General features: G+C 34.0%; 1 long non-coding RNA gene across 2 annotated transcripts; it reads left to right on the top strand.

The window, feature by feature from the left end:
- Positions 1-811: 811 nt before the first annotated feature.
- LOC133704255 (uncharacterized) lies at positions 812-21,395 on the top strand. 2 transcript variants are annotated; one of them, XR_009844027.1, is made up of 6 exons: positions 812-1,045; positions 1,219-1,311; positions 1,582-1,666; positions 18,848-18,909; positions 19,437-19,528; positions 19,981-21,395. It is a non-coding gene; the product is annotated as an uncharacterized LOC133704255 (long non-coding RNA). The 2 variants fall into 2 exon arrangements; XR_009844026.1 differs by lacking the exon at positions 19,981-21,395 and having other exon boundaries at positions 826-1,045; positions 19,437-19,652.
- The last annotated feature ends 361 nt before the right edge of the window (positions 21,396-21,756 follow it).

Here is a 21,756-nt window from a genome sequence, read left to right as displayed (position 1 = left end):
AAGGTCACCGAATTCCAGCGGTAAAGAGAAAAAAATGTCATTGATATCAATTTTTGTCAAATGATTCCATTTAATGAGGCGAGTTCATATTATATGTTTTTATACATTTAAAGTTCATGAAAAAATGAATATGAACTCGGGTTATTTTTTGGATTCAGATTGATTTTGATTTTTGAGACGATTTTTTAAGGTTATAAATAAGTTTATCACAGTTTTTACAGTGTTTTATAGATGTTTTGGGTCAAAAAGGTTGCAAAATAGGTTTTTAGAGAAAAAAATTAAGCTTTAATCTTGTAGTAACCACAATAACAAAAATCTAGGTTTTTCAAAGAAATTCAGGCCCATTCATCCTAGTAGCAAACAAAAAAAATTAAAAGCCTAATCGTGTAGGCTCTAGCAAAACAGGTTAGGCGAGCTAACTTGGTTTGTCACACTCAGCAATACCTTTTTTTTTTTTTTTTTTAAATTAATGAATTCTTTCACGGTTTTTTTTTTAAATGTTACCTTCAATTCAGGGTTATTTATTGTTTTTTTATGAGTATTTAAAATAATTAAAAACACATCAAAATAATATATATATATTTTTTATTTTAAAAAAATTAATTTAATATCAAAATACCAAAATAATTTAAAAATATTAAAATAAATAAAAAAATATTTTTAAAACATAAAAAAAACAACACTTATAAATTTATAAACATGTAAATGATTCCACAACCGTTAGTAACCAGGTTAGTGTTTAGGTTTTTCATTTTTAGAATATACAGTGAAAAGACATTTATTCTTGATACCCAAGAAAATTAAAACATGGGTATGGAGTCTTTTCAGTCTAGTCGTTTTTCCATTCATATATATATAAAAAAACCCCATACCAGCCTCTTTCTCTCTCTTCTCTCTCTCTCTCTCTGATTTTATATCATTTCTTTCTTTTTTTCATCCAAATTCTCCATCCAGAAGAGTGCGTAGGCAACGAGTCTTTTGATTGGAATCAAACAAGTTTTCTCTCTTTTCTTCCATTCATAACGACAACTCCGTTCACTCTCAGGTAATTTGATTTTTTTCCCCGAATTGATGTTTGTTGGGTTGTTTGATTTAGGGTTTTTGATTTTTTAATTTGTGGGTTATATATCAATTTTATGATCATCCAATATTTTTTTTTTGGGTTGCTTATGAAATTGATGTGGATTGAGTTTTTCTTTTAATTTCTTGATTTTTTAGAATTTGAACAAGAACGGCTAAAGAGGCATGAAATGGGAATCACAACTCTGTAACAAAAGCTCCACCCACTCTAGATTTTCCAAGTACTTTCAGGTATAAGTATCTGGCTTTTTTTGTTTGTCTATGTAGAAGTAACAGATATGTGGTTAGGTCTTCCACGGACATGGTAGCAGAGAAGAAAATAAGTTTAGAAAAAAATAGAATCCTTTTGGGGGTTTTTCTTTGTCTCTTCCCGATTCCAATTTGATGCGCATGGATGTCCGGTTCTAGATGAGCTAATAATTTCTTTTTCTTAAACTTTGCTCCCTATCTATTGCTTCCTTCTTCTTTTAATTGTTGCTTGCACATTCTTTTTGCTAGCAGTCACCAGTTGCTTATTTTGTATCCAACTCTCCTACATAATATGCTGGCGGTCAGAGCCATACCAAGGGACTTTATGGCTATCAAGGTAAAAGCCAATCTATTCATCCTTATTTACCAAATAAAGGTAGCACACGTTGCATCCTTGGAGTGCTGTAGTGTTTTTTTTTCTTCGTTGGAAATGACATGTGGGTGTCCACATATTTATTTGTACACATTGTTTGTTGCTAAAGAATACCCAGTACTATCTCAATTTCAATCATAACTTTGAAGCAAAAATAAATATTTGCTTAAGAGTGGAGTGCATTAGAAAAATGCAATGGCATCAGAGTGTCAAGGAAAAGACAAAACTCTATATATGTTTTAGAATTTATAGCAGTTGTATAAAGATTGAGAATTAATATATAATCTATCCAATTAGTTAGGACTAAAATAATCAATCTATATGTGTCCTTTAGGTTCTTGAAAGCTAAGAAATGTGACCGGACAAGGAAATTGGAGCTTTATCACCATATGTCCCTAACAAATTTTGATGGCTTTCTGAATTGGGTTTTGATAGTAGGTTCTGCTGGTGTTGTTGTTGTTATATTTTGCTTGAAAATATTAATGAGCAAAAAAATCTTGCTAGCTAGCTCAACAAGATTTGGGTATACCCCCGCTAATTTTAGGGTCACTAAAGTTTGTTTTTTTGACAAGCTTTGGATCTGGATGAGTTATTGCTTGAAAAACATGATGTCTAATTTTATAGTATGCATGTCATTGAAGATGATATTTTTAAATTTGTTTGGTGGGCTTGAATCTAATTGAAGTAACAACCATGATTATGCTCTTTTCCAGGGAAAGTGAATGAAAATTAGGATCTAGAGAGATTAATAAAGAATTAAGGGTTTATAAATTTAAGAATTTTCATATGGGTTTTGTATAATTTGTTATAGATTGAAGTTGGTATGTGTTGGATTTTTAAATTACATTTTACTGTTTGGAAATTTTGTTGTTCATATTATTATAAATGCTTTAGCCTTATTTAGTTTGATTTATATTTTATTGACGAGACAAATAAGAAAAGGAAAACTAAGATTTGGTGTGTTCTTGAAAACAATATAAAATGTTGAACTAATTTGTTTTAATGATTTTGTGCTAGTAATAGAGATGTTGATAATGAACGTGTTGCTCAATAGGATTGCAGCAACAAAATTGGTTTTTCGGGGAGAAATCAGGTCTTTGAGGTGTCATAACTTATTTTTAGGTTATTCCTTAAATTCACTTTTTTTCTTTTAAAAAAAAATATTTATATATATTCAGACCAAAAACAAAAAAAATCAAAAAAATAATAACAGCGAGAATAAGATGTCGGAGCACCCAGAAAATAGCTAGAAATTGGTTGACGAGGCCAAAAAATTCAAAGATTAAAATTTGATAGTATATTTTTTACAAATGAAGAGCCTTGTTGAGAAAGAAAATTCAATTTGAAGAAGAAAGGTCCAAAAACAAATATTTATATACTCAATTAAATTTTATTGGAGGTTTAATTGAATTTATGAAGGGTTTGATTGCAAGATAAGTTAATTTAGGCTTTAATTGGAAGAAATTAAAGTTTTGGGTTAAATTAGAGGTTTTGAGAGTTGATTTGGTCAAATCAAGGGCTTAATTGCATAAATATTAAAGTTTTATGGCCAATTAGAGACTTGATTGAAGAAATCCAAAACCAAGGATCAAATTGGAAAAGGTGCATAAATAAAGAGATTGAAATTGATCAAATCAGGGGTCAAATTGAAGAAATTGAAAGTTTATTGATCGATCAAGAGTCAAATTGAACAAATCCGAAACCAAGGACTGAAAGGGAAATAGACATTGAAATTTAGGGCTTTAACTGAAGTTCTTCGGGGTGAAATTGAATAGAATTGAAATTTTGAAGCCAATCAGGGTGTAATTAGAGATAAGTCACAAATTGAAGGACTAAAGCGTAATTGGCAGAAAAGTTACTATTCATATTCTTCTCCAGCGAAGCTGCCTGAGGGGCCTCCTTTCTAAGGCATTTGACGCCTCGTTTCTTTATCAAATTAGATAAAAGCTGCACGAAAATGATCATGTGATACATGACTACACGCTAGTATAAACTATCTGGGATTATCAGGGCTGCATAGGCGGCGGCATCGCTCCAAAATAGCCAACCCGACCAGCCATTTTCCTGCACAAAACTATCAGTTTATCATTGCTTCTTTGAAGCAATGGATTGCTTCTTTGAAGCAATGGTTGGAGCGCTTTCGGGTCGAACCAAGGGCCGGAATTTGGCACTAAAAGAGAAAAGGTGTCCTTCTTCCACCACCTATAAATATGTGATTTTCATGCTCCAAGGATGGAGAAAATTTGGTCCAAAATCAGCCAAAAAACCAGCCATTTCCGGTTTCATCCAACATTTCCCTCACTCCCTTCTTTCCCATCGTGTCTTCAACCCCTAAGCCCCTATAGACACCTTTCTTCTCCATCAACAGACGACAGCGCAACCTCCTTACGAACCCAAATCCTCACTAGTGGCAGAACAGCCACCGCGACCGTTTAGCCTGTCTCCTCTGCAACTTTTCTTCTTTCGTCACCAACAATTGACATTAGCCACCATTTCCTCCACCGAAGCTTACTGAGCCACAGACTGAACCTCCTCATCGCAGCCAAACTTTCCACCGCAGGTCAGTCTCCTTCCCCTTCCTTTTCTTCTTCTTCTTCTTCTTATTCTTCTTCATTGTTTACTGAGTGAAAAGTGGGCGTGAATTATAATTCACGTTCACTGTTCATGCAATGAACATTGGGTCGGGCCGTTTCTGCCCCAGCCCAAATTTCTGGGTCGAGTCCGGTCCGGCTCCAAATGTTATTGGATTTAAAAAAAATTCCAAAAAATCTTTTTAAAAATGCTGTGATTTTCTTGTGTATTTTTTAATCTATTTCGCGCAATATTGGTTTGTATTTTTATACCGTAAAGATACAAATCCGGTATTAAAATACCCGATTTTCATCAAAACATTGCAAAAAATTATAAAACAAAAAAAATATTTTGTTTTCATGTATACGACCAAGTCTCTCAAAGATAAGAAAAAATCATCACATCGTATTTTCATACAACAACAAAAAATATATGTTTTAGCATGCATTTTGGTTTTAATAATCAATTTATTAAAGCCATGAGAACTAAGTCAATATTTCAAAAATATCCAAAAAAATATTTTGTTTCTTTTATTTTAGTATCTAGATTATGATTTTATATGTAAAACATATTCTCGATATTAAAAAAGTTTTTTTTTTTATTGACGATATAATGGTTAGGATTTTACCCGATAAGATAAGGACCTTCTTATTGAGAATGATTTTTCTTAAATCATAGACAGACCAATAATTAAAAATACAATAACACATTTTTTATCAAACAATCAAATAATGCAGCTTACCTTAGGTAAGACGTATTTGGGATGCTAATACATTTTCTTTACGCAACCAGTCCCCGTATCAGATCTTTGAGACCAGTTAGGGCTCCTAGTGACCAAACTACTAGGTGGCGATTTCCATTCCCGCTTTCCAATGATAAAAGATAATAATTAGAAATACAATAACACAGATTTTTTATCAGACAATCAAACAATGCAGCTTACCTTAGGTAAGACGTATTTGGGATGCTAATACCTTCCCTTTACGCAACCAGTCTCCGTACCAAATCTCTAAGACCAGTTAGAGTTCTTAGTGACCAAACTACTAGGTGGCGATTCCCTTTCCTGCTTTCCATTGATAAAAGATAATAATTCCTTGTCTTCTCATATTTGCCAAATAGATACCTAGATGAAGTGTAATATTCACCGCGACGCCGCACACGTGCGACAGAATGACGACTCCACTAGGGATCTTGTGGACTAAGCTTTGTTTTTGTCTGATTATTGTGTTTTATCGTTTGGTTTGCATGTTTATTGTTCATATTTATTTTCTTTATTTATTTTCATATGCACTTTAAATTCTGTTCATATTTGTTCATGTATTGTATATAATTATCTCATGCATCACACTTTAATTTTGGGAAGTACACACAAGCTTATAAGTTAGGTGGGAGATTAACGATCTGTCCTATGACTATTGGTCAGGGTTCATATGCGTGAAACACCCAACTCATATCTGAGTGTCTGCTTGGTATTGGTGGGCATACGTGCTTTAACTATTTTTTGCAACGCCCCCATACTGTCTTTACGAAGACCGTCACTGGGCAGATATGAGACCATTTTAAGACCATGTAGAAAGTTTACCCATCACATAAAAGCCCAAAACCTATCCTTAGAGTATGAGCTACCCAATGTCCATGTACATACATTTGCATTCGTACACATACATGTATTTATTGTAAATAGCATACATACATGCATCAGGTTGAAATATAGGTCCCTTACAAGTCCACAACACCCGATTTCGAGCGAGAAACATGGAAGATGAAGAGTGTGTTGCGCTCATCGTGACGCCTATTTTCAAGAAGAGTTGGAGTCTCTTAAGATAAACGTGACTCACCTCACTAGCTTACTCGAGCAAACACTGAGAAATACCTCTGGTGAAGATCCTTTTAACCGACTGGTCATCTTTAATTAGACTCTGAAAACAGCTCAGCCTGAAGAAAGAATGAGTGAACATGGTCAAGAGCCTCAATATAATCCAGCATTTGTGCAGTCAGCAACACCTGCACCAGCTCCGGCAGTCATGGATGCATTTGCCAATGAATCGTACAAAGCCAAGTCATCTGATAGCGTTGACCAAGATAAGATGGAGGCGTTGGAAGCCAGAATCAGAGTCATTGAAGGGGTAGACTTATATGATCCAGTATGGGCAGCAAAGATGTGTTTGGTCTAGAATGTGGTTGTCCCGAAGAAGTTTCATGTTCCTAAGTTCATCAAATTAGTGGAACACAATGCCCTATAACTTATCTCAAGTCCTGAAATAAAATGGTAAAAGTAGTATATGATGAAAACCTATCGATGCACTTTTTTTAAGATAGCTTAAGTGGGGCAACATTAAGCTGGTATATGAGATTGGACAACATAAAGATCCGAAGATGGAAAGATTTGGTGGACGCTTTTATCAAGCAGTACAAGTGTAACATGGACATTGCTCCCGACAGAACTAGCTTATCCAATCTAGAGCAAAAAGACAGAAAGTATAAGGGAATACGCTCAAAGATGGTGGGAATCAGCTGCTCAAGTACATCCTCTACTTTTGGACAAAGAGATGGTCACTTTATTTGTCGACACACCCAAGGCACCATACTACGAGCATGTGATGGGTAGTTCGGCCCAACAATTCACCGATGTTGTGGTAGTATGTGAGCGCATAGAGTAAGATGTCAAGAGTGATCAAATTTTGGTAGCCCCCAAGAAAAGAGGTTTCGAAAGGAAGGTGGTTGACCATGTTGGAGATGACTATAAAGATAAGAAAAACACATTCTAAAACTATCACCCTCTATCCCAAATTACCAACATCAACTCTTCATCTCCCATTAAAAAACTTAGCCCTAAAACTTTCAAGCCAAAAGCTAAATTGAAAATTACAAAAGGGTTAAAAAACAACTATTTTCATTATCGTTACCCCTAAATGAGATGTACCAGAAGTTATTAAGCATTAGGCAAGTAGCTCCCGAACCTCTAGTGCCTTTGTAGCCACCTTACACTAGCTGGTACAAGCCAGAGCTCACTTGTGATACCATGCTGGTGTTACCGGACATATCCATACTTGCAATGCCTTCAAGAGAAAGCTTCTGCAATTAATCAAGGCATGGTGGATAGCATTCGAAGACACTCCTAACGTGAATACGAACCCTCTACCTAATCATGCTTGAAGTGGTAGATCAAAAATACACTAGCGATAGAATGTCCGGGAAATCTGAAAGCACTGATGGTCCAGATAGGGTGTGCAAAAGGCAGTATAAATTTTAAAGGACTCGAATTTCGACCACGGTTTTTGTCCCCATCAAGAGCTGTTGTGGGAAGGCTAGCCTAATAAGAGATTTACCAAAAATGAGAGGATAAAGCCTGCCTTATTATTGTCTTTTGTTTGAACATGTCTGTTTTAACTTGTTTAAGTCTTGTTGGTATTTTGGCTCATAACGCCATAATACTTTTTTTTAGGTCAAATGAGCCATTGTTTAAAAAATCATGTGTTTTCTTGTGTTTATAATATGCCTATATTTTTATGATTGTTTTATATCTACATAAACACTCTTTACTCACAAAATCATTTCACCAAGAATTCTTCGTTGTGTTTCCAAAATCATGCATGATCTCACATGTTCACAAGGATTTTTGAGAATTCAAAGTTTTAATACAAGAAAGAAATCATAGTGGTATTTGTCCAAACAAACAAGTTCTAGAAATTCAAGTAAAACTGGAAGGACAACCCAAAACTTCAAAGCTAAGCTTCAGTGAGAAACCATTTTATATATTCGCATGAAGGCGAGACTTACTAATCATAAATGCATACATTTGAAGAGAGTTAGGGCCATCTTTGATTATCGGTTCACATATATCCTTTGCAATTCTCTTTTGAGCCTAATGCTTTTTTTTAAAAAAAAAAAATAATCTTGGCTAAGATCACACCCCACACTATGGGCAAGTGCAAGAAAATTTTCAATGATCAAAGGAGCCCCAACAAAGCTAGAGCCAAAAGAGAATTGCAAAAGGGTCTAAAAGATTTCAGCTTTCCAAAATAATTGATATAAAATAATTGATATGATGATGAATGAGGAAAAAAAAAAAACAAAGAGAAAAAGCCTAAGCCCAACACTAGGGGCATGATAAACCATTTTAGAAATAAATTTAAATGACAAAAGGTTAGGAAACAAGCACTAGTGATTCTTAGTTTTACAATCCCTTAAACACTATTTGGGCCTACAAATATTCTTGTTCTTCATAACCAATAGCCAAAGCCTGTGTTACGTGCTTAATCAAGCCCTTTCTAATCAATGACAAGTAGTCTGGATCGATAGGCAATGCCTTCCCACGCAAAACAAGATTTATTATTCTATAAATAAAATGAATGTTTTGAAGACTGGTTCTTTAAACCCTTAAATTGAATCCCGAACCATTTTTTACCAACAAAACATCACTTGTGCATTTTCACCAAAAGCAAAACAAGGATTCTTTCATCACTTGTGAAAACCTGTTCATAGGAATCACTTGAATTTCTTCAGAACAAGTTTACTTTAAATCGATGTCAAAATGATTTCTGTGTCTGGAATAGCTTTGAAATTCTAAAAAAAAACCTAAATGAAAACATTTCATTGGAATAACCAAACCTTGTTTCACATAACCTCATCCCCAAAGAAAACCTGAATTGAATACTTGGGGGCATGATCAAGCTAGGGGACAATAAACAACACATGGTAGGGCTAACTTCATGATTCCCTTTCTAAAAAAAAAAGTCGGGCAGAATTGGCAACCCTTTAGATAAAAGTTGGAGAACGAAGAAGTATGATGATATCAAGCTCTTCCAAGAGGTCAAGGTCATAAGATATGACTCGAGTAAGCAAGAGTGAAAGGGCCATCGAAGATTGCTACCAAGACTCAAACTTTCGAGAAAAGGAAGACTCCATGAAGAAAAGAGGGACCTATATTTCTCAGGTAAGTGTACATGCATATTGATCATTATGCATTGCTTTCATCATTGACATATCAGTGTTTCACCATCACTTATTATGTAATGCATTTTCTAACCCTACCTTCTTTCAATGCGTCTTTGAGCCATCATTTTTTGTGTTGTGTGTTTTCTAACCCTACCTCCTTTTAATATGCCTTTGAGCCCTCAACTTTTTTGGAGTGCGTCTTTAAGTCATCCTCCCTTAACTAGTGTGTTTTCTAACCCTATATATTTTCAAGTGCGTTTGAGCCCTTATCTATCAGATAGCGCGTTTCCTAACCTTGTCTCTTTTCGAGTGCATCTTTGAGCACTTGTATCTCCTTTCGAGCCCTATCATGTCGTCCCTTCAAAACTTTTAAAAATTTTTCCACCTGGGTAGGTCACCCATTACAATGAGATAATTCTTTCATCTGAGTAGATCACCCATTATAATAAGACTATTCTTCTCTTTTTCCAACTAGGTAGGTCACCCATTACAATGAGACCGTTCTTCCACCTAGGTAGGTTACCCATTACAATGAGATCATTCTCTACATTTTATTTTTATCTAGGTAGGCCATTCATTACAATGAGACCATTCTTTCCCTTTTTCATTTGGGTAAGTCACCCATTACAATGAGACCATCATTTTCTGAGTAGGTCACCCATTACAATGAGACCATTTTCCTTATTTTATTTTTACTTGGGTAGATCATTAATTACAATGAGACCACTCTTTCCCTTTTCCACCTAGGTAAGTCACCTATTACAATGAGATCATTATTTTTTTTTGGCATGTCACCGATTACAATAAGATCATTCTCAGTGTTTTTTTTACTTAGGTAGATCACTCATTATAATGAGACCATACTTCCACTAAGTAAGTCACCTATTACAATGAGATCACTCTTTCTTTTTTTAATTTGGGCAGGTCACTCATTACAAGGAAACTATTATCCATGTTTTTCCACTCGGGTAAGTCACTCATTACAATTCGACCATTTAAAAAATCTTTGAATTTCACTAGAAAAACCTTTCGACCATTTGAGTGCGTTTTCTAACCCTCAAATGTTTTCAAAACAATTCATCATATAGTGAGTCCGTTATTTTTCCTTTTTCTTTACAAAACTTACTATCTAAAATCTCTTATGAGACTTTCTATCGTAGGTATTGTAAAGAGAGGGGCAACTGTTATAATTAATTTTTGAGTTATTCCTCAAATTCACCTTTTCTCTTTCAAAAATAAATATATATATATATATATATATATATATATATATATATATATATATTCAGACTAAAAACAAAAAAATCCAAAAAATAATATCAGCGAGAATAGGATGTCAGAGCACCCAAAAATGGCTAGAAATTGGTTGAGAAGGCTAAATTCAAAGATTAAAATTTGACAGTATATTTTTTTTACAGATAAAGAGCCCTGTTGACAAAGAAAATTCAATTTGAAGGAAAAAAATCCAAAAACAAATATTTATATACTCAATTAAATTTTATTGGAGGTTTAATTGAATTTATGAATGGTGTTTTAACCTAATTTTGGCCCATTGATTTTTAATTTAATTTTCACGGGGTTTAAAATGTAAAATTAAAATATCAGAGATTTATTTTCATGAAAAATGTGATTTGTCAGCTTGTACGGAAATTAGGGACTACAATGTGCTTTTATCATTCTATCCTTATCTTCAAGATAATGATAGTTGTCTGCTTTCGAATTCAATTCTAATTCGAACTTAAAAAAAGAGAATGAGTTTGACTGAGACTTTACTTTTCGCAAGCGATGGGGCTCTTGCACTATAAATACTGATCTCAATGCATGTAGAAGGGAGGAGGATTAGAGAGAAACCTTAAAAGAAGAGACCCCAAGAGGAGGCTATTACCATTAACCCTAAAAGAGAAACATAAAAAAAGAAGGGGGCGACGAACCCTATACTAGCCGCCACCCCCCTCAACCTTTTTTTTTTGCCTAGTCTCCCTCGACTTCGCCTCTAATAGTCTGTGTGACCCTAACTGACTATTGGAAAGAGGCCATAAGAGAGGGACGGTTGGAAGATTCTAGAAACTCCAATCGATGATTGCTAAGTGTTTAGCCCTTTTATGTGTCACCTTGCTAATATAAGGTCTTTGTTGCTTTTTTTTAGGATTTCAATGAAATAATGAGTTTGTCTCTCAATTTTATCTCTTCCTTTTATTTACAACCAAAATATCATAAAGGGGATTCCCTTTAAAAACTCCAATACATTTTTAAAGCATCGCGTGATCTCATAGATGCAATTAATCTCTTTTACCAAAATTAGTTTTCCTATTTGAGTTTTGAAAAATTGAACTTGCATTTTGATTTCAAAAATAATTTGATGTTTATTTAAAATAATATTTTTGACATTATACTTGTAGAATGACATGAATCAAGCAACTCCTTTATTGAGGTGGCTAAACTCTAAACTAAAGTGCACGAACAAAAAATGAACTTTCACCCTCATACCATGACTCTTGAGACATGTTGTTTTAAATGTATGAATAATGGTATGTAGTGAACTCATTGCTCATAGACTCGTGAAATATATCTTTTTGCAAAGACCAACCCATCACATTGCACGAGACCAAAGTTTATTGATCTTAATCGCTTGCATTTAAAATGAGAAAATGCCATCTTTGTTATTCCTTTCACATTCTAAAAAGTATATCCCTTGCAGTCTTTTTCTTAGCCTGAATAATTTTTCTTTCATGAAAAATCCCGACTAGCATCACACCCCATACTGGGGCAAGCGAGAATTTTAAGAGCCATGAGAAAGCCAGAAAGGCAAAAGAGCCTATGAAACTCAAATGCTAGGGGGCATGCCTAAATCACAAGAATGAGTGATCTAAAATAAAGTGAGTATATCCTAGAAAAGCAAATAAAATAAAATAAAATAAAAAGGGGCAAATCAAAGAAAAAAGATGAAAGAAAAGATGAAAGACAAAATTAAACTACTGATAGTGATTCTTAGTCTTTGAAACCCTGAAACACTCTCTGAGCCTTATGAATCCTTTTTTTTCATACCCAAAAACCATAGCCTATGTTATGTGCCTGTTGAAATCCTTTTTAATCAAGCAAGCAAGCAACTTGGATTAATAAGCAATGCTCTCAAAATGCAAAGACTACTTCTTTATTAGAGTCATAACATTGAGAACAAGCTATTCATTATTATTCATGTTGATAAAATAAGTGTTCAAAAATAGACAAGTTTTTCTCAAACAAAACCTCGAGCTTTTTGTCGAGCCCTTCACTTTGAAAACCCATAAGAAATAGAAAGTCACCTTATGACATACTTTCACCAAAGACAATATCGCCAAATACAAGAGCAAATAATCTCTTTTCCAAGGAAAACAAAAACAAGAATTCAAGAGCAAATTGTTTCAAACTTACATCAAAATAATTTTTGTTTTCAAAATGCAAGATCAAGATTTCAAGATTTATTCTGAACAGATATTCCTTAACCAAACTAAAAAGAAGAGAAATGAGAGAATGGTCACTTAAAATCATTATTTGTCTGAGTTATTGACAGAACACATTTAGAGGCAATGACCAATATAAGGGGGCAACATTGTGTTTAAAAGAAAAATCAATCCCTTCTAAAAAGAGAAGGAAAAAAAAGAAAAAAAAAAAGAGGAACATTTCCTACAACAAGACAATGAGGCATTGTGGTTTATAAAAGGCAGCTTGATCCTTTTAGTAGTGAGACGGGGAGTAATGAATGATCCTCTCAAATTATTTGACGAGATAAAAAAAATCTCTAACAAGCAAGTAGGTCATGATGGGCACTATGAAGGCTGAGTTGTGTAAACAAATCTGGAAAAAGACTTCCATGGGCCAACTCGAGTAGGCTAGAAGCTAAACGACCAACTCGAGTAGGCTAGAAGCTAAACGACGAAGATAACCCAAATCAGAGACAACAAGTCATCCATCAAGCAAACAAGAAGATTAAGAAGAAATGGAGACATGTATTTCAAATCAGGTAAAGATGCATGCATATCATCTAAACTTTAAGACATTGGACAACAAGTTTTGCAAATTTCACAAGAGAAATCTCTGACGAGATCCTTCAAATTGAAGGCCACCTTGAAATGGCCAAGATTGAAATTGCTTTTGGAAATTTTTCACCTTTGAGAAATTTTAGCCTGGGCAGGCCGCCCACAAGAATTAGGCTGCAAAAAAAAACAACAAAAGAAATCGCTTTATATTTTTCCACCACCTCAACCATTCAAGGTAGTGCGTTTTCTAACCCTATCTCCTGTCGAGCGCGCCTTTGAGTCCTCATTTCTTTTCAAGCGCGCCTTTGAGCCCTCGTTTCCTTTCGAGCGCGTCGTTCGAGCCTTAAAAAAAACAAAAGAAATCTCTTTATATTTTTCCACCTTTTCTCAACCATCTAAGGTAGTGCATTTCCTAACCCTACCTCCTTTTCAAGCGCGCCCTTGAGCCCTCGCTTCCTTTTCGAGCGCGCCTTTAAGCCATCGCCTCGTCTCGAGCGCGCCTTTGAGCTCTCGTTTCTTTTCGAGCGCGTCTTCGAGCCCTTGACTATTCTTTTGAGTGCGTCTTCGAGCCCCCACTTCCTTCGAGTGCGCCTTCGAGCCCTCGACTATTCTTTTGAGCGCGTCTTTGAGCCCTCACTTCCTTCGAGTGCACCTTCGAGCCCTCAACTATCCTTTTGAGTGCGCCTTCGAGCTCTCATTTCCCCTTTTCTTTTTACTTGGGTAGGTCACCCATCACAATGAGACACTTTTTTTTTACTTGGGTAGGTCACTCATTACAATGAGACTCTTTATTTGTATTTTCCACCGGGTAGGTCACCCATTACAATGAGATCACTTCTAAAAAATAAAAAAAATAAAAAAAATAGAAAAAAAAAAGGAAGGGTTTTCACAATTATTCTTCTTTACAAAACCTGCTATACAAAGTCAAAAGAAAATAAGTTTTCTAATGCCTTTGCACCTTAAGCATTGTAAAGAGAGGGCAACTATTGTAACTCAATTTTGGCCTATTGGTTTTTACTTTAATTTTTACGGGGCTTAAAATATAAAATTAAAATATCAGATGTTATTTTCATGAAAAATGTGATTTGTCAACTTGCACGAAAATTAGGGACTACAATGTGCTTTTGTCATTCTATCCTTATCTTCAAGACAATCCTTATCTTCAAGATAATGATAATTGTCTGCTTTCGAATTCAATTCTAATTCGAACTTAAAAAAAAAGAATGAGTTTGATTGAGACTTTACTTCTCACAAGCGATGAGACTCTTACAATATAAATACTGATCTCAGTGTATGTAGAAGGGAGGAGGATTAGAGAGAAACCCTAAAAGAAGAGACCCCAAGAGGAGGCCATTATCAGAAACCCTAAAAGAGAGAAACATAAAAAAAAAAAAACAAAGAAGGGGGCGGCGAACCCTATACTAGTCGCTGCCCCCCTTAACCCCTTTCTTTTAGCCCAGTCTCCCTCGACTTCGCCTCCAACAGTCGCACACCTAGGTAAGTTTCCTTCCTTGCTAAAATAATTAATTGGTTACTATTGCATGCATGCGTGAACCTTTGGCGCATGGTTGGGCTAGATCCAACCCCCCCAAAAAAAAAAGAGTGGGCCGGGTCTAAGCTTCCGGCTTAGCCAACCCAAATTGTGTTTGCTAAGGGTGTGCATGGCAAAAGACACCTTTAAGCCTTGGCCATAATTTTTATGCCCATTCTAATTTGATATTTGACCAAACGAACCCCTTTTCGATAACAGAAAATTCTAAAAATATTTGGGGCCTTCATTGATTTATTTGTGGGCCCCTCGCACTTTGTTTTATTTTTTTCTTTGTTTTGTATTTTTTATAGATGTGCTCAATCTGTGGACTGTTACTGTTAAATGCAAATATGTCGTGCAATGCTTTTTTACTTCCATCTAAAAAGGGCAAATAATAATAAAGGATAAACAAGAAAAAATGACGTAGAAAATTTCTTCTTCAAATTCATTTTTTACGAAAATATTCACTGACGTCAAAGTCAGGAGTATCATATTTTTTTGGATTTGTGCGATATTTACCAACGCCAAAGTTGGACATATTCATAGGAATTGTTCATTGACGCTAGAGTCAGGAACATGAAAGGAAGAATAAAAAAAGGGAAAAAGAAGAACAAATTCTTAGCAATTTTAGACAAAACTAGTAATGCAGCTTGTCTTAGGTAGGACGCTCAAGGGGTGATAACATCTTTCATTTTGTGTAACCAGTCTCGTACCATAAAATTTATGTTGACCAGTTAGGGCTTCTAGTGACCATAATACTAAGTAGTGACTCCTTGAATAAGACTTTTCCCCCTAAAAGAACAAGATGTCAGATATATGTTCCTTTTCCAATCGAGATTATTTTTTTAATCGGTTGCCACAATGTCCGGGTGTGACAGAGTTTGATAACAAGAAAAATTGGTTTTTAAGTTAATTTAGGCCTTAATTAGAAGAAATTAAAGTTTTGGGTTAAATTAGAAGTTTTGAGAGTTGATTTGGTCAAATCAAAGGCTTAATTGCATGAATATTGAAGTTTTATGGCCAATTAGGGACTTGATTGAAGAAATTCAAAACCAAGGACCAAATTGGAAAAGGCACGTAAATAAAGAGATTGAAATTGACCAAATCATGGGTCACTTTGAAAAAATTGGAAGTTTATTAATCGATTAAGAGTCAAATTGAATAAATCTGAAACCAAAGACCAAAAGGGAAATAGACATTGAAATTTGGGGCTTGAATTGAAGTTTTTCAGGGGTGAAATTGAATAGAATTGAAATTTTGAAGCCAATCAGGGGTGTAATTAGAGATAAGTCACAAATTGAAGGACTAAAGCAGGACTAAAGCGTAATTGACAGAAAGTTACTATTCATCTTCTCTTGCGAGGCTGTTAGAGGGGCTTCTTTCCTAAGGCGTTTGACGCCTCGTTCCTTCCCCAAATTAGATAAAACCTGCACAAAAATGATCTTGTGATACCTGACTACACGCTAGTATAAACCTTTCGAGCTTATCAAGGCTGCAAAGGCGGTGGCACTGCCTTAAAGTAGCCAACCTGACCAGTCATTTTCCTGCACAAAACTGGCAGTTCATCATTGCTTCTTTGAAGCAATGGTTAGAGTGCTTTCGGGTATAACCAAGGGCCGAAATTTGGCATTAGAAGAGAGAAAGTGTCCCTCTTCCACCACCTATAAATAGATGTGATTTCCATGCTCCAAGGGTGGAGAAATTTTGGTTCAAAGTCAACAAAAACACCAGCCAGTTCCAGCTAACATTTCCCTCTCTTCTCTCCCCGCCGTGTCTTCAGCTCCTGAAGCCCCCACATACACCTTTCTTCTTACGAACCCAAATCCTCACCAGTTGCAGAACAACCACTGTGACTGTCGAGCCTCTCTCTTCTGCAACTTTTCTTCTTCCATCACCAGCAACCGACATCGGCCATCATTCCCTCCACCGAAGCCTACTGAGCCATTGGTCGAACCTCCTCATCGCAGTCAAGCTTCCACCACATGTCAGCTTCCTTCCCCTTCCCTTTCTTCCTCTTCTTCCTCTTCCTCTTCTTCGTTGTCTATTGAGTGAACAATAGACGTGAATTATAATTCATGCCCACTGTTCATGCAGTGAACATTGGGTCGGGTCATTTCTGGCCCATCCAAATTTCTGGGTCGGGTCCGTCTCGACCCCAATTTTTTAAAAAAATTGTTTTTAAAAAATTTCAAAAAATCATTCTAAAAACATTTGTGATTTTATCGTGTATTGTTCTATCTATTTTGCGCAATATTGGTTTGTATTTTTATACCGTAAAGATACAAATATGGTATTAAAATACCCGGTTTTCGTCAAAACATTACAAAATATTATAAAACAAAAAAAATATTTTGTTTTTAGGCATACGGCCAAGTCTCTCAAAGATAAGAAAAAATCATCACATCGTATTTCATACAACAAAAAAAATATATGTTTTAGCATGCATTTTGGCTTTAATAACCAATTTATTAAAGCCATGAGAACTAGGCCAATAGTTCAAAAATACCCAAAAAAATATGTTGTTTCTTTTCTTTTAGTATCTGGATTATGAATTTATACGTAAAACATATTCCCGATATTAAAAAGGAATTTTTTTTTATTGACGTTAGAACGGTTAAGTTTTTACCCGATAAGTTAAGGACCTCCTTATTGATGAGGACTTTTCTTAAATTATAGACGGACCAATAATTAGAAATATAATAACACCTTAGATTTTTTATCAGATAATCAAACAATGCAGCTTACCTTAGATAAGATGTATTTGGGGTGCTAATACTTTTCATTTATGCAACCAGTCCCCGTACCAGATCTCTGAAACCGGTTAGGGTTCTTAGTGACCAAAATACTAGGTGGCGACTCCCTTTCCCGCTTTTCACTGATAAAAATAAGAATTTCTTATCTTCCTATATTTGCCAGATAGATACCTAGATGAAATGGAATACTTGTTGCGATGCCGCACACGTGTGAAATGAGGTATGGTGAATAATTCATTAAAAGTGTTGCAATGGTGTTGCTATTACGATGTTCTATTGTTGTTGTGTTTTAAAATTGGTTAAGAAATGAAGGTTGTCTTTGATGCATTCTACATTTTATTTATAAACCATGATTTGTATGTATTACTTTGATATGTCTTTCTGATTTATAAGATTTTAATGATTGAAAAGCAGTTACTCCAAATTGATTTGGGATTTGAAGGCACAAATTATTGATTGGAACAAAAAAAAAGGAGTAAATTTGATGTCAGTGCAGCAAGTTGGTCCCTTGCCTGATTTCATGATTCCATTTTCCCTTTGTGAAGCAATTTGAAAAAAATTATAATTTTTTTTTAAGATTTATAAGATTATAAGATTTCATGGTTGTTGTCGTATACTACTTTATTTTATTTAGTCGCTAGAGGTTTTTTTGAACAACTTCGATGGGGTCAAAAGATAATTATATATATATAAATAATTTGGCATTTAGAATTACTGAATTTGCTTTTGTTACCGTGATGGTTTTTAATAGCAGTCAATCCTTCAATGTCTATAAATGAAATCCAAGAGTATAACTTAAGTTTGTGACTTGGAAGGCAAAAATAGAATGAACTCCCTGTAGGATAGGAAATGCATAACTCTGACATGCCATCTCCTCTCTCTCTTCTCTAGTATATTTCAGCAGTAAAAGATCAAGAATTTGGGCTCTTGACACACAATTTACTTGCATTTATTAGTACTAAGCTTTGTAGCTTATTCTCTCAAAAGTGCAATGATATTGTGAGTTGTCATTAGCAAGCCTATGAAACAATTGAGTGCACATAAGCATACTCCTTTGGTGCTAACACATGAAAGCTTCGTACATGGTAGTTCTTCAGATATATGGAAACAATCCAAAAACTAAATCACCATTTTTTTCATGCTGAAACCTTATTCACACCATGTTTAATTATTTATTTCTTTCATTTTCTTATCCTCCCTATTTGCTTTCGCTTTTGTTTTATTTCTTCTCAATGACAATTTCTGGCAAAATTTTATAGCCACAGCATTTTGATTATGAGGCTTGAAATGTTTGTGTCTTTGCCTCTTGAAATACTGGTTGAATTGTTGCTGCAAGGAGGAGGAAAAAGAAGCAGGAAGAAGCAGGATATGTTCAACTAGGCAAGTCAACTAATTAAGGTATCTTTTATTGATTATATTTTTTTCCCTTTGGCAATAAAGCACATCAGTGGCGTCTTAGATTATGGAACTACTTGAAAAGCTATTTACACTTGCAGACCCATCTTGATTTAACAGTAGCTTTGTTATATATCCATGCATTGATTAATTTTATTGTTGATATCTCTAATAAAGTAGGAGTTTAAACACTAATGCTACTCCTATTTAACCTAAAAAAATAACAATAAAGGATGATTTATACATTTCTTAAGTAAAATACTAATGAAAATTATGATACAGTCATCTAAGAATTGGCTAGCATTTTGCCAATGTATTGGGGTTTATTTTTTATGGTTTCTATATATTTGAAAGCTTGCCATAAGAAGAATCCTTCGAGTTTGAACGACTTGATTGTGGGTATAATTGTTGGTCGGTTTAGCATGCATTTCCATTCACTGCATATAAATAGGTCTTATTTCTCTGATTCTTTTGCTGTCTGGTGGTGATGGTGTTCTGAATTTGATGAGGTTTTCTTTTATTATTACCAGTGCAGATCATGGGATTCATAAAATAAAGACTTGAAAAATAATTGTCGAGAATCTGATATCATTATACTTCTCGACTTTTGAAGAGATCCTTGGTAAGAGGTCATCGAGTTTTTTTTTCTCTCTTAACAATTACCTTGACATTAAAAGGTAAAATAATCTTTTCAAAAAGAATTAAATATTATTTATGGATTAATCAGAAAAATTTTTATCAATTAACTTTGAAAATGCATAGTAAAAATTCTTTATTGTCCTGGAAATCTGAAAAAAAAAATCTCTCAAAAAGGGTTTTTTTTTTAATTTGTACAATAAAATAATGCTTATACCCGTAGTTACTTAGAAAAATAACCTTGCAGAGTGGTTTTTATTTATCTTTATATGTTTTTACAGTAAAATTATATATTTAACCTTTAACTTTTTAAATTTTAAGAATGACTTCGAAGGATATTTTTATTATTGTGCCATTGTTATTTTGTAATAATGATATGCTTTTTAGTTTTTTTGTTGTAATTTTCCTTATTAAAATATTAATAAATTTGTAAAATAGGCTGACGTGTGGCACGAACGCATTTGAGTCCTCCGTGCTATTCTAGAGGTGTGTGATGACAATTACAATGGCTATGAAACCTGATTGTTGTCTCATCCGAGCAGCTGTCAAGGTGGTGTATTTGGCATGGCGGTTTATAGTTGTGTCCTCCTGTTTTTATTTGTTTTGGGTTTGGTTTTCTCTTTTTCTTTTTTTTTTACTTTGATTTTAATGCTTCTTCAAGTTTATTTTTTTTTTCAATTTTATCCCATTGCATATTTAATTTAATTTATTTTTTGTATGCAATCTAGTTTTTTTTTTTTATTACTATATTTTTATCCTTTGCATTTATTCTATTTCTTTTATTGTCCTTTAGAATTTTTATTTTTTTTTTCAAAGTTTGATCCTCATTTTTTTCCTTACTTTTTTTTTTATCCTTTTCTTTATTTATTTTTTCAATTTAATCCCTAATTAATTTCTTTCAATTATTTTCTATATAAGATTTAGTCCTCATTGTTTTTTTTTTATTTTATAATTGAGAATTTTGCTTTATAATTTTTTCAAGTTTGCCTTTTACAGAGTAGTTTCATTTTCATGACTCGGTTTACTAGTTTAAATGATTTACCTAGTTTGAGCTAGGTATTTTTTTAAAATTCTTTTTAGATTTTTATTTTTATTTATATCATTTGACATTGACTTATTAGGCCTTGAGCTTTGTGATTTGTTCAACTTTTTGGGGGGGGGGCTATCCTCATCTCATATCTCAGGTCGCAAGTTAGTCGAGTTAACATGGGTTGAATTGGTTTTATTTTAAATTGATTTTTTATTCGATTTTATCCTTTGCTATTAAATTATTGACCCTTGAGCGTTGTTATTTTTTTCACCTTCCTTTACACAAGGTTATCTTGGGTCTGGGATAGTCAAGAATTTCAACGTTCTCTCCATTAATAAGTGACGCGTCTAGCTTGATGAAGGTTGGAATGGCACATGTAGCCTTTTGTTTTTCTTTCCCTCTCTCTCCTACGATTTTCTTGATGGCCTTGAAAAATTTTTAAATCAACCCCTAATGTTTGTTATACTTAAGATTTCATTCGTATTCTCTTCATTACAATTTTAAAATTTAAAATAATGTATGGAATTAAGGTTTTTTTTTAATTTCATTGCTATTCTTTTTATTACAATTTTTTTATTATACGATACTTTAGGCGTGGGAAAAACATTGTGTAGATACTGAGGATATAGACTCATTGCATTGTGGATCACACTGTAGACATAGTGTTTACACTATGTATGATATTATAGCACCATGAGGGTGTTGTCTTTACTGTTTTTAGTTAAAAAAATTTGCTAAAAGCTGTTGGGTCCTGCTTTCAATAGCGTTGGACCTTTTTGCCACCAGGACCTAATAGTGTTGGCCGAGTCTGTTTCATTCAAAATCTGGGCCTGCAATTGGCTTAGAGTAAACAGGTCGACCCACCGAGTCAACCCGAAACTCAGGTGATCCGATAAAAACCCGGTAGAGACTTTTTTTTTTCAAATATGTTTTTTCTTCTACCCAGAAACCCATCTTTTTTTATATTTTTCAGTTAGTTACTAACTCATTTCAAAGTTCACTATATAAATATTAGAAGAATATTTTATTTTTACAATGTGAGATTTGAAACCTTTTAATATATATATATATATATATATATATATATATATATATATATATATATTATGTTCACAAGAAAAATATTATGTTTTTTCAATATAGGATAATAAATCTTTTGGTTTAAATACTTCAACTTAGAAGAA

Source organism: Populus nigra, chromosome 10, assembly GCF_951802175.1.
Source record: "Populus nigra chromosome 10, ddPopNigr1.1, whole genome shotgun sequence".
In the NCBI taxonomy this organism is placed as follows: domain Eukaryota; kingdom Viridiplantae; phylum Streptophyta; class Magnoliopsida; order Malpighiales; family Salicaceae; genus Populus; species Populus nigra.
Note: the sequence above shows the minus strand (reverse complement) of the source record. Positions and strands in the feature narration are given on the sequence as shown.